Raw genomic sequence first — 12,446 nt, 5'->3', positions numbered from 1 at the left:
AGGGAAGCAGAGCCGCAAAGCTTCGCATTTTTAACTTTGCTGCCGGTTTTTTGTTGGTGCTGGATTTCCCCCCCACCCTTTTCGTTTTCAGAACCGAAGCTTCCCGGGAAACTTTTTCCGTGCGGTCGGTGGCTCGGGGGCAGGGGCAGGGCCGCGGAGCCTCGACGCGAGCCGGGCTCCCCCTGGCCGGGCGCCTCACGGGGCTCGGAGGCCGGGGAGAGCTTGGTCCGTGCCTCGCCGTGCTGTGCTGTGCTGAGGGGGCGCTGGGCGGGCCGGGCCGTGCCGGGGCGGGGCGGGAGGCGGCGGGAGGCGGCGGAGGGGTGGCGGCAGGGCCCGGTTGCCATGGGGAGGCGGGGAGGGAGGCGCCGCCGCCGCAGCTGCTGCTCCCTGACACATCCCCCGCTGCCATATTGTGCCCGCGCTCCCGGCAGCGCGGCTTCATGACCGCGGTGAGTGAGCGGCCGCCTCCCCTCCCGCCTCCCGCCGGCGGTTGCTTTCTCCATTTTTTTAAAAAAATATTTATTATTTTGGGAGGGTCTGAGAGGCTTGAGCCGGGAAACGGCGCGCGGGAGGGCGGGCGCGGGGAAGCGGCAGGGGGGCGGCGGGGACGCGTGGCCGGGCCGGGCCCCGCGCGGGCCATGGGGGACAATGGCGCGGCGGGCGGAACGCCGCGGGCACGGCTCGGCTCGGCTCGGCACGGCTCGGTACCGCACCACACGGCACGGCCCGAAATGGCGCCCCGGCCCTCGGCGTGCGGCGGCGGGAGGAAGCGCTGCCCGGCAGCGCGAGGGGGCGGCTCCTCTTCCTCTTCCTCCTCCTCCTCCTCCTCCTCCTCCTCCTCCCGCGGCCCCCGGCTGTGCCCGCCCGGCCCCGGGGAGCCGGGCTCGTTAGCTGATGAGCGCTAATGAGGAGGCAGGCCGGTCGCGCAGCTCCACGGAGGCAGGCTGCCGGCCGCCTCGGCTCGCCCTCCCCCGAGCCTGCCTTCGGCCCGCCGCAGCAGAGCCGCCGGCGGCCGCCGCGCTTCGCTCTTCCGTGTTTGCAAGATTTTTTTTAGTATAAAATAAAATTCTGAAGCTGTTCGTTTGGCAGTGACTGAGTTAAGTAAGCGGTAAGCGCTTCAGGTTATCCTGCTGCGCGCAGTGCGTGGCTTTGACGAAATCGGTAGAAAGTTTCCCCAGGAATGCAGGTGGGTGTGCGTCGCGCTTCTGCTGGAGCCGCGTGCTGGCAAGGTGAGGGAGATGGGCTGAGCGTCCTGCAGGTGAGGTTAAGGCTCTGCAAACCTTTTTGTTAGGCACCTGACAGGGCTGAGTTCTGCTCCTGGTGATTCACAGGCCTGGGGCTTTTACGTGCGTGAGGTGGAGCCTGATGCCGAAGTACACCAGTGGCCGAGGAACAGCGTGACGTTGTGTGTGGCTTACCTGAACATACACCTGGTGTCTCCATTTGTAGGGGGATCAGACTTTTGTTCATAAATATATGGATTCTGTTAAAGCCAAAACAAAGAGGCAGGGCCCAATAAGCTTATGTCCCTACTTTGGTGGCTGGCTAGGCTAGCAATGAACGTTTTCTGCAAAACAAGTTAAAAATAATGAATTATATTTTACCTCAGTGTTTTGAGGATAACTTGGTTAGGTTTGTGCCTATCCCGTGGTTTGGCACAGATCAAGATAATTTTAAGAAAGGCGGCAAGTGATATACACTCCAAATCTTGTTACAGGTGACTTAGATTCCAGTGGACTTGGGCAGTGGTTGGGTTGCAGTGTACCGTCATGTGAATCATTTCAGTCAACTTCTGTTACGTTTTTTGATTTGGGGGTCTTGTATCCTCCTAGAAGTCTAGTGTGACGATGAATCTGTGCAAGATAAATTAAGCTGGCACGGTCTTATGTCAACAAAACTTGGAATAGCGTTGTGGTGTTGGTGCATGTTTGTTTTTGACAGGTGCCATTTGACATTTCCCAAGCTCTACAGAAGGTAGCTGGACAGGGCAGCTTTGAACTGAAACCTGTACCGTAGCAATTAGCATGGCACAGAGCTTGAGCTAATGAACTTAGATGAGTACCAGTATGTATTATTTTTAAACCAGATGTTATGGTGCTGCAGCGGCACAGCTTCTGCTCAGGTCCAGTGCACGTCAAGCTTCTTTGGACCTTGGGAATAGTTTCTGTATGCCTCAGTGCAAAGTGCTCTGCAGGATAATTCCCTTGTGGTGCTTATGGAAGAAGGCAGTGAGCTGTCATGATTTCTGTGCTCGTCTGTTCCCATGTTGCCTTCATCCCAGTGTAGGTACTCAGCACGTGGTCCGTTCCTGCCATTGGTACGAAGGTAAGTCCCAGCCTCACCTCGGTTTTGTCCACCTGTCCTTTTGGTCTGGTACACCACACTGACATCCGCACCACCTTGAGGACTGGGTCAGTGCGGAGATGGGTATGAGCAGCCAGAGTGGTCACGAGGGAGAACTGCTTTTTCTGGCAGTTGTTGTTGCTTATGCTGGCCTAAAACTGTTGTCAAGCTGTGACTTGGCTTTTGTAGAAATACAAAAGAGATGGCAATTCTCGCACCATAGGTTTGAGATACCTAAAACACGTGTAGGACTTTTCTATGTTCTGTTTTGTTTTGTTTTTTAATGTGCCCATAACCAGAGCTCTGATGCTGTACATCGCATTTATGCTTGCAGAGTGTGGTGAGGATGCTATGTTTGTTCAGGCCGCAGTGCTGCCTTTGCAGAGGGATTTTGGGGTTGGAGGCATTGGTCCTGTAGCATTCCAGGTGTGTGGTTCCAAGCGCTCTCAGAGTGTTTCACTGTTATAAAACCTGGTTGATGCTTTTGTTGCCAGGATGAAGTTCTGACCCCTTCAGGTGCTGCAGGCTAAGCTGTACCGAAGGGACTCTGTAGGTATTGCTTAGCCCTAAAGATGTTTTATTCCAAAAGGGACATCAACCAAGGAGTGTGCTGATTCAACAGCTCCAACTGCCAAACGTTTGCTTCTTGAAGAGCTTTCCCATTTCCTCTGGGGAGTTCATGATGAAAGATGCCAGCATTGCCAACAGCTATTGCAGTGTAGGAGCATGCCGGTCCATTAAGGAACTTAACAGATACAGGGATGTGTACTGGAACTGTCACACTAGAAGGAGTGCCTGACAAGCCAGCGTAGCACTGGGAAAGAAGACAGAGGCTTAGAGGCATTTCATTTTTTACCATCTTTATTAAAAATAGGCTCTGCCTGCTCAACTCAGTTGCCTTGAAGAACCATCACATAGAGCAAAGGCTGACTCTCTCAGCGAACAACATGACTTGGCACCTGAAGAGGCCATACAGGGATTAGTTCAAACTGGTGAGAAAGTGGTACGGCTCTTGCATGGAAATATATGTTCCCATAAAAACAGTAGCAGTTCTTACGCTGTTGCCACTAGCGTTATAATTCTGCCTTCCTCCCAGCTGGACAGCTGGATCATAACCTGTGAGGTTGCAGAACGTGCAGGCATTGGAAGAGGGGATGGTGTGCCCACCGCTGCTGTTGCTCTACACCTCTCAGGCCATATCCTTCGATGGGATATTCGTACTGCACCATCAAGGTGCAAAGTTAGCTATGTGAAATGCTGCCTTCCTTCACAGACTGTACATCAATGAGAAGCAGCCCTTAGGCCTTTTGTCCCCTGAAGTGAAGGCTGTCAGCTGCAGGGATGGAGCAGGACGTGCTTTTTACCTTTTAGCAGAGGTGTGAATCCTGCCCATTTTGTTCCATTTGGCTCCTTGAGTTTTCTTTTTGTTGTTCCGCCCCCTCCCATGTAACGAGATGCATTATGGATAAGCTCGTACATGACATGTCATGGTGTTAGTTGCAACCAGTGTGCTTTTTCGAGGGAAGTAGATAGACTGAGGCAGTTGAGTCTGCCTTGTGTGCCTCCTGCTTGACAATTAAATGGTGTTGTGCAACTTCCTGTGCAGAAATTCTGCTGTCATCAGTGTTTTGTGACTCATGTAAACACGCTGCTTTGTCTTCTGACAAGTGTGCACTTGCAAACTGCAAACCTTGTCCAGATCCCGGTATCATAAATTAAAGGTATCATAAATTAAAGGTTTCTGTCTTAGGTTTTGTAAGCTGTGTGCATGTCTTTTACCAGCTCTGGCAGCTTCCTTGACTCCCAGAGAAGATGTCCACAAGTAAAACAAGAAATGTCTGAGATGCTTCTATGCTGTCTGACTGGACCTTTGCATGTAATACATGTTTATCCGTTCCCTGCCATATTGCATGTGCCTTCTCACTCGCTGTTCTGAGCACACGTTGAGCGATGATAAACTTTCTTTCTCTTCCTTACTGTGCTGGGTAAAAGCACCTAGGGATACTCCAGGGCACTCACAAAATACAGTTCAGGAAAGAGACAACGTACCCATGCTTTAGTAATGAATTACATAGCGCAGATGAAGTGCTGTCTGATGCTGGATAGCATCCTTGTGACCTCTGGTACTTTGCCTCCTTTCTTTAAAATGTTACAGCTTCCGGAGCACAAGCATTGGATCCCACTTGCACTGGAAAAGAGCTGTTGAGGGCCTGGGGGTCTGCCTGGAGGTAACTGGGAGGACTGGCTGTTGTGTTTAGGGTGGAAATATCTGTGATACAGGATGGTTACCTGAGTGCCAGTTTCATTTCAAGAGAAGCTTGCAATTTGTGTGTATATAAGATGATTTATGCCAAAACTCAGCAATGTAGGTTTTACTTTTTTCTATTGGCTTCAAGCTTTTTTTCTATTAAGTTCAACCTAGACTTCAAGCTCTCTGCTTTTATTCAGAGGTTAGGGTATCTTAAGAGCTCCTTTATTAAATTAGCTACTGCTGCTGTAGAAATCTCTCCTGTGCCCTTTATAAGGATTCGAGTATGAGTTGTGCTTGCTTTCACCCAGTTCCTGCTGGCAGAAAGTCCCGATGTGGTCTGCTTGCCCCAGTGGTACCCCCACTGGCTGTCCTACAGGATGGCAGTCTAGTCCAGTCTGGGTCCCACCGCTTCCCTGGGACTTACCAAAGGAACAAGTTTGAAACGCAGCATTGTAAAGATGGATCTAGGTCAGGCCTAAGGCCTCCAGTTGCTGTGCACTCTGTGCCGGTGTGGCATCACAGGAGAGGCAGCGCTGTCCTTCCCCTTTGTTGGCATTGAGCACGGCCTGTCCGTGTCGGAACTACTGGTTGGCATTGTTCATTGTGCCTCTCGACAGCATCACTGGATACCTCTGACCTTACTGGAGTGACCATGTTTTCCGTCTAATAAGCACTGGATTGGAGGTACTCATGTGCTTCTCCTCCGTCTTTGTATTATTTTGCTCATTTTCCACCAGGTGAGCATCCCACCTGTGTGTAGTGTACAAAACAAGTTGCTTTTTTTTTTTTGGGGTGGGGTGTGTGCTTCTCAAAGTGTGACTTGACGTACTTCCAAAGCCTGCCTCTGGTAGAGAGACCATGCAGCCATGCTCAGGCTTTGTTTCTTTTTTTCCTCAGATCATTTTTAGTACGCTCCAGTCTTGCGCTTTGTAGCTACTTGTAGTTTCCTGGTTAATGTGTGGTCTTCTGTTTGCTTCCTTTGCAACAACCTGTTGCTGCACTGCATCGTGCTTGCATTCCGGACAAGTGTGTAGTCGCCTGAAAGATAATTACTGGCTGTGAAGATTGCTCGGTGACTGAAAAACTCACACAAACTGTGAGTGGGAGCTGGGAAGCTTGTTGCCAAACAGCAGGAGCAATTACTCAACCCTCATCCTCTGGCTGGTGAGCCAAAATCCCTAGACCAGCTATCAGAAAATGTGATTTGGTTTAGGGATGTTGACCAGTCAAAGTACAAGCTCGTTTGCTTTTGGACTTTTGACTGTGCAGTCTGAGAAGTGTCAAATGTCAGCTGGTGTTTCAATAGCCTACCTGTTAGCACAGGTGCCTTTCCTTTGCAGTCAGAGAAACTTGCGTCATCTGTCGGATTTCATTTGAAGGTGTGCCGTCAGCCCGCAGGGCTCCGTGTGACGATAAACTGGGCAGTCTTTCTGTGCGAGGAGCCCGGTTGGCCCAGCTGTTCCAGCGTGTGCCTGCTGTGGGGAAGAAAAGATCATTTTGTGCCCCAGCCATTATCAGCAGAGGGATTCTTCTGATGTAATTTTAATACAGAAAGACAAATTCAACGGAGTTGGGTTCAGAGAAAGATGGCTTTGTGGGGTGGGGGGGTTGCTGTGCTCTTGTTATGAAAAGGGCTGGGGAGATGGGCGGTGTGAAGAGCATCGCAGTGGTTCCTCGTGTCTGCACGGGGACGGCAGGTAACAGTACGCGAGCAGTGCCTGAGTGCTTCTGAGGATGCCAGCAGGTGGTGTTCAGATATTTGGCCTGTCTCAAGGTATGTCAGTGCTAATGGCTGCTTTTGGGATACGGCTAAAAGGAAAATAAAGCAGCAGTGCAGCAGTTGGGCCTGTCCTGCGCAGGGAGGATTCCTGAAAAACCCTCTCAAAATGTGCCTGGGCCTGACAGCTGAGAGGAAAACTTATACTTCAGTAGCTGTAGCTGGGAAATGGCAATCTGCGAAAGCTCGTCAATTACGAAGTTGTAATGTGAAGGTTTTTTTTTTTTTTTTTTTTTGTTAGGCTCTGACAATGCTTTTAAATTAAATCTTGCATAAGGATCACTTCAGGTGAAGCTCGAGCGTGTTGGTTTTCAGCAGAAAATGAGTTCTGGTGCTTTAAGGCTGAAGAGGGCAGAAAAGCGATATGGAAAATATAACATGTTTTCTAGTAGTGGTAAATTGTTACTGAAAGTAGCTGAAATGTAGCTAAAAGAATATTCACTTCTGGTTCAAGGGGATGATAGAGAAACATGTAAAAGTTATCAAGAAAACAAAATTAGCATCAGACTTACACGGCAATACATTTGCTCAAATGACGCATTTCTGAACATATCAGTGGCTCACGTGTGTGTGTGTGTTTTAGTTCATTTAGCAAACAATGTACTGAATTTAAGCAGCTTTGCTATTGGAGGTAGAGCATTTTTCCTATTTAAAAACAACAAAAAAAAAACAAGCTTTTTCACCTTCAGTGACACCCAAGTTCTTTCAAATGGTTTAGATTTCCCTGGTTTATTTTTTTTCACTTCCTAATTTCTCTGTTCTACCCGGCCTGTTTTCGCATGCGCGTTTCAAATCCAAGGCAGGAGGAACCTTGTCCCAAGCTGGCTGCAGCCTTTCACAATGCTTCGCGATTTCAGACTTCTTGGAGGTGGCACTGAAGGACACGGTCCAAAGGCTCTGCGATGGATGAGGCCTGGAGGGCCCAGTATCCTGGGCCTATCTGAGTTTACATATCATTTTTGTTTAAAATACTTATTTTAATCACAAAAAAGTGTGTGTACATATGTATGTATATTTAATTAACAAACTTTTTTTTTAATACAAATTAGATGTTGGATAAAATCTGTTTCCTTGCCTGCCCTTCCCTTCCCTGGGCTATGATAAGGTTTTATTCCCTTCCCTTTCCAAATTTTGCTGAGTGTATTTTAGCTTCTGCTAATATCGGACCCTTTCATCAGTTTTTATTAGTTTCCTTTTTTTTTCACCCTGCCTTTAATTAGATGAAAGGGTGTGGGAGGTTATTGACATTAAAATGGGAGAAGCTTGGAAATATTGCACCTGGAGCCCCTCTGTTTTCTTTTGCACATAGTTTCGCCAGGAGGAAATGCAGAAGTTCACAGGTTCTCTGTGTAGCAGACTGGCTTGAAGAAGCTGATGAACGCCTTGAACAATTGCCCTTCAGTTCTCCTGGCTTCCAAGGGAGGAGGAGGAGTGGGCAGGGTGCTGGTGCCCTGCCTTGCTGGGAGCACAGCTGCCCAGACTGGAGTCCATGTATGCATGCGGTTGCACGCCAGGCTGCTGAAATCTGCGACCAAGAGGTAGTTTTGTCCTCAGGAGACCATAGTGCCGTAGTTGTCTTGGATACGTGACATCACGCAGCATTGTAATCAAATATAGGCCTTTTGCAGCGCTTTGGAGACTTGACTCTGACCCCAGCCTGCAGAACAATGCTGTGAAGTGGAGAGGAGCCTCGGATAAAGGAGAGGAGGGAGGGGAGAAGGTTAAATCGATGGAAAAATGGGCTGGTGCCGTGCTCTGAATGCTCGCAGCCATGTGAATGTGGTGCTTTTAACGTTTCCAGCTTTTTATCAATGGGTTTTCACTAGCTGGGCAGGGAGTTGTGTTACTTTTCCCCGTAACACACAAAAAGCCTCTCGTTGGTCCTTCGCTGTGAGCGTGCTGGCTGGAAAGTGTATTGCAAACTTTGTGTAAGTGGTGACAGTCATTTATACGTGTGCTTCTTGTGCCGTTTTAACAACACAATGTACACATCGATGTATTTAAGTCGGGACAATCCCTGGCGTAGCTGCATTTCCTATATATCCAAGGGAATATGAAAAATCAATAGAAGAGGTTAATGCTGGTGTACTTGCTTGCAAGCAAAAGATGTGCTGATATTTTTAAATATCATTTTTTATCATATAAATATCATATTTTTAAATACTCTCACAGAGCCTGTATATGTTTCTCCAACACCTACGTAGAGGCTGTACAAATACTCCTGTAACTAAGGCTGCGTGCCCTGAGCGTGTTGCACTGAGTGTGGTTCCAGTGCTGCTCTTATTTGACATCAGTGTGAGACCTTTAAAAAATCTCTTCCCCTGGATTAAAATCATGCTCTGTTACTCAGTGCATGGTCTGTTTCTAACTCTAGAGGGAAATGACTGCACTATTAGCAGTTTACAGGTCTTCCCAAATATGCTGCTAGCTGATGAGACCCGGTTGCTTGGCTAGTCCTACAGAAACAAAGGGGCACGTCTAATCCTAGAGGGGGTTGTCCTGCCCTGGGGTGTGGGTGTGCTCACAGATGCTGTGTGGCACCTTCCATCTGACACCGCCATGCACTGAGATGAGAAGTGGAGAAGGGTCAAGCAGCAGCTCTGCTCACACAACAACACGAGACAAAAAAGTAGTGTTTTTTTTTTTTTTGCTTGTTTTTAACAAGAGGTAGAATGCTTTTTCTCTGGGTTGTTGAGTCTAGGCAGAAAGAAGTCAGGCCGTGTGTTGCCTGTGGCAGCTGCAGTAATAAAGCAGTGGCTGCACGTTGTTACCTCTAGTACTGCTGGTTTGGGGAAGGGTCACCGTGGCACCTTCGGTGGGACCGAGGTATCTGCTACTGCTTCCTCACTGGACTCTGCCGGAGCTGAGACTTCTTCAGCAAGGCACCTCTTGACAAAACTGTGTTGTACTTAGCACCTCTGGCTTTCTAGCCCTCACCTGCTATACCGAGTACCTTTCAGCCCCCAACACCTTTCTCAAAGTGAGCTCTTCAGTGAGTTTGAAAGAAGATTGTAAAAACCATTATCTTCTGTGTTGTTTTTTTTGTATTGATATGTTTTTTTTTTTCCTCTCCCTTTCCTATGATAAATAAGGAAATCCATGTCCTGTCTGTTCAGAATAGCAGCAACGCCAAAGCAGGCAGTGTTGCATTTCCAGGTGGAAGCGGAGTCGGTGTCCAGAGAACACACAGGACACGCTTCTCACAAGCAGTTCAGGGACGTGCAGAGAGAGATTCTCAGTGTTTAGAGCAGACAGATTTTTCTTGAACTTGGTAGCTGGCTTGCTGAGGATTTTCCAACTAGGAACTCATTGCTCGGAAAAAGAAGCAGGCATCTCCCCCTGCTTGCTAAAAGCAGCTGCTTCTACATGTGGGTGAGGTGCAGCAGTTAGGGACTGGGGGTGCTGCTGCTCAGCTTCCAGTTCTGCTGCAGGCACTTGGTCTGTATGTGTGTGGCTAAAATTTTGTCTCTGCTGTGTAATAAGATCTTGCATTAGCTAGCGACTTGTCAGTTTCTGGTGCGCTGGTAATTAATTATTGGGCGGTGTGGATTGGTTTCTTCAGCAACAGCACCGTGCACAGTGTCTTGTGACACTGAATATCCTCCTCGGGTACGCTGGGGCTTCTCTAAACCTGATTGCTATCTGAATATGCCTACAGCCTTAGTCTGCCCAGCTCTTTGGGTGGTGGGTGGTGTGGAGAGCAGGATTTACTGGGACTTTGCACTGTTAGAAGGAGCTCCGTTCCTGGCTTTACCATGCACTCTCAAGCGGTACCAAGATCGCAGGAGTGCTGGAAAGAAGGCTGCCTCTCTCATCTTGTTTTGGGTGCTTCCAAGCTTTTAGTCAAGCAACCTCAGTTGGCTTTGCAGCCTTTTAATCATCTTATCCCAGAATCGTAGTCCTCCGTATATAATTACGTTGCAAAATAATGTGTACGTCCGTTGTAGTGCTTTGTTTTTGAGGAGGAGATGTTTTGGCAGGCTTTGTTTTGAAGGTGCTTACCAGAATAGATGCTTGAATGGGTTAGGATTTGGATATGTGATGCCCTTAGGCTTTGAATACTTCTGCTTTCCATTGTGGGTGTTAATATTAATGGTACCATGCTGTACTCCTGTGCACCTACTGGCAGGGCAAAGCACTGAGCTGGTGTTTTTAGAGGCGTGTTTAAGGCACGTTGCTTCTGCATTTGGAAGGCTGGGGGCTGAGTCCTGGCTCCGCTTGCAGGGCTGGGGCTGTCACCAGGGGAATAGCAGTGAGTTTCTGGGCATTCGGGGTGCCAGCTGGAGAGGTTGGGAAGTGGCTGCCACCTGCTATCCTCCTTCGGAAAGGAGTGGCTGGGGGCAGCAGGGGGAGAGGGGAGCAGAGCACATCTCGTCTCATCGGCAGGGCAGGCGCTCCTGGCGCAGAGGGGATTGTCCTGCGTGGCTTTCTCTGCCACGGGAGCAGTTACAGAGGCAGGGAAGGTGTCAGTAAGAGAAGAAAGGAGTGGAAGGTAAATCTCACCAGGTGGCCTTGCAACACTCTTAACCTTGCCATTCTGCTGGATTTCTTTCACGTTTTACGTTGGTGCTGCTAATTTAGCTGGGTTGGGAGCACTGGAGAGCAAGTCCTGCTGCTTACCTCTAACCCTTTTGCATCAACCTTCCTGGCTGGTAACAGTGAGAAACATTAGGAAAGAATCCGAGGCTGCGATTGTACACAATTTATCATGATGTCTGCACTGGAGGGCTTCTTCCATGCTGTTTTCTTCTTGTGAACTGCCCTCCTTGCTCTTACTGTGGTGTTCCCACTGGATCGTCCCTGTCCACAAAACCCTGCTTGCTCATAGCAAAGACAGCCAGCAAAGATGGTCTAAAACATGGCTTCTTGTAATTCATCTGTTGAGGGAAACATGGCATTTGCATATTATTTACTATAAATATGTTGCTTGTAAAGAATTTAAAGTAGAATATTAATTATTCTAATGATTCCCTGCTAGCACATAATAGCACGCAAACAAAAAGCATGTTGATGCCACAATGCTGACCTAATTTGAAGTGCCAGCTCAAGTTAATGTTTTCCTTTTCTCTATACTTTGGAGCGTCTAGGCCATGTTTGTGTTTTAAAACAGACTCTGTTGCCTCATGTTGACAAAAGGAATAAATACAGTGACCTAAACTTGTTTGTGTGTACATGTTTTTGATCTCCTGTGCTGACCAGAGATTTGCAAAGGGATGTTTCATGTGTTCTGAGCCAAGTACTAAAATCAATACACAGCTGAGCAGTGGAAGCTAGTACATAGGTGGCTAAAAGGACACGGGACAAAGGTGTGTTGTTGCCCCTTGTAAGGAAAATGGTGAAACGTTGTGGCAGAATTTGGGTTTGTCTCACTTTATGGATTTTATCACTGTTCCTTTGTTTTTAATTTAAGGAAGGGTTGAAAAAGTAACATAGACGCATGTATAAATTGCTCTTTTTTAAAGCCAGCATTCACCAACTTAGGGGGAAAGCTAAATTGTAGGGAGAGCAAAGTTACTTTTAAGAAGCTATTTGAGCAGTTTGCTTTGTGGTTTTTTTTTTGTTTGTTTGTTTGTTTTTATGACTGAGCTAATAGTTAATCATGCCTGTCCCTTCACATAAATTGAATTTTGGGGGATGATTTCTAGCACCATGTAAGTACAGATTTTGTTTTCTGGAGAAGGTGGTGAAGTTGGTCCACAGCATGCAAGGCAGGTCGTCTTTTTGGAGTTTGGATCTTCAGTTTCTCCAGATCACATAATCCCCTGACAAAAAGGGACTGGTAAGGTATCCCCTGATAAAAAGGGACAAGCAAGGAAAGCTTGGCAGTAGCTGGCGTGAAAGACTGTAGGCAGATAAGAGAAGAAATTGCTTACAGGAAACGGTGCTTTTCTGGAGGAGGAGTAAATTCTGTGTTACCACATTGCACCTCACTCTTGTGTCGCTCTCCTCCAAAATAAAGAAAATTGACTAATACCTCCCCTTAGAGTATTTGTTCTTGAATTAGAACAACAAACTTTTGTATGAATAAGTCCATCTGAGAGTGGAGCACTTAACTAAAAATTGTCCAAACACTCT

At 47.9% G+C, this 12,446-nt stretch overlaps 1 protein-coding gene across 4 annotated transcripts in view; it reads left to right on the top strand.

The window, feature by feature from the left end:
* The first annotated feature begins 306 nt into the window (after positions 1-306).
* Positions 307-12,446, top strand: part of FOXN2 (forkhead box N2) — a 34,530-nt gene continuing 22,390 nt past the window's right edge. For 2 of the 4 annotated variants that reach the window (XM_048078415.2, XM_048078413.2), the window contains exon 1: positions 307-449. The gene's annotated coding sequence lies outside the window, so the exon portion shown is untranslated. Of the gene's footprint in view, positions 450-625; positions 1,109-1,211; positions 2,326-12,446 lie in introns of those variants that run through there. The other 2 variants (XM_048078414.2, XM_013192481.3) reach the window with 2 other exon arrangements.

The sequence above is a fragment of the Anser cygnoides genome, chromosome 3, assembly GCF_040182565.1.
Source record: "Anser cygnoides isolate HZ-2024a breed goose chromosome 3, Taihu_goose_T2T_genome, whole genome shotgun sequence".
Lineage (NCBI taxonomy): Eukaryota > Metazoa > Chordata > Aves > Anseriformes > Anatidae > Anser > Anser cygnoides.
The sequence above is the reverse complement of the archived record's forward strand: the minus strand, read 5'-3'. Positions and strand labels throughout refer to the sequence as shown.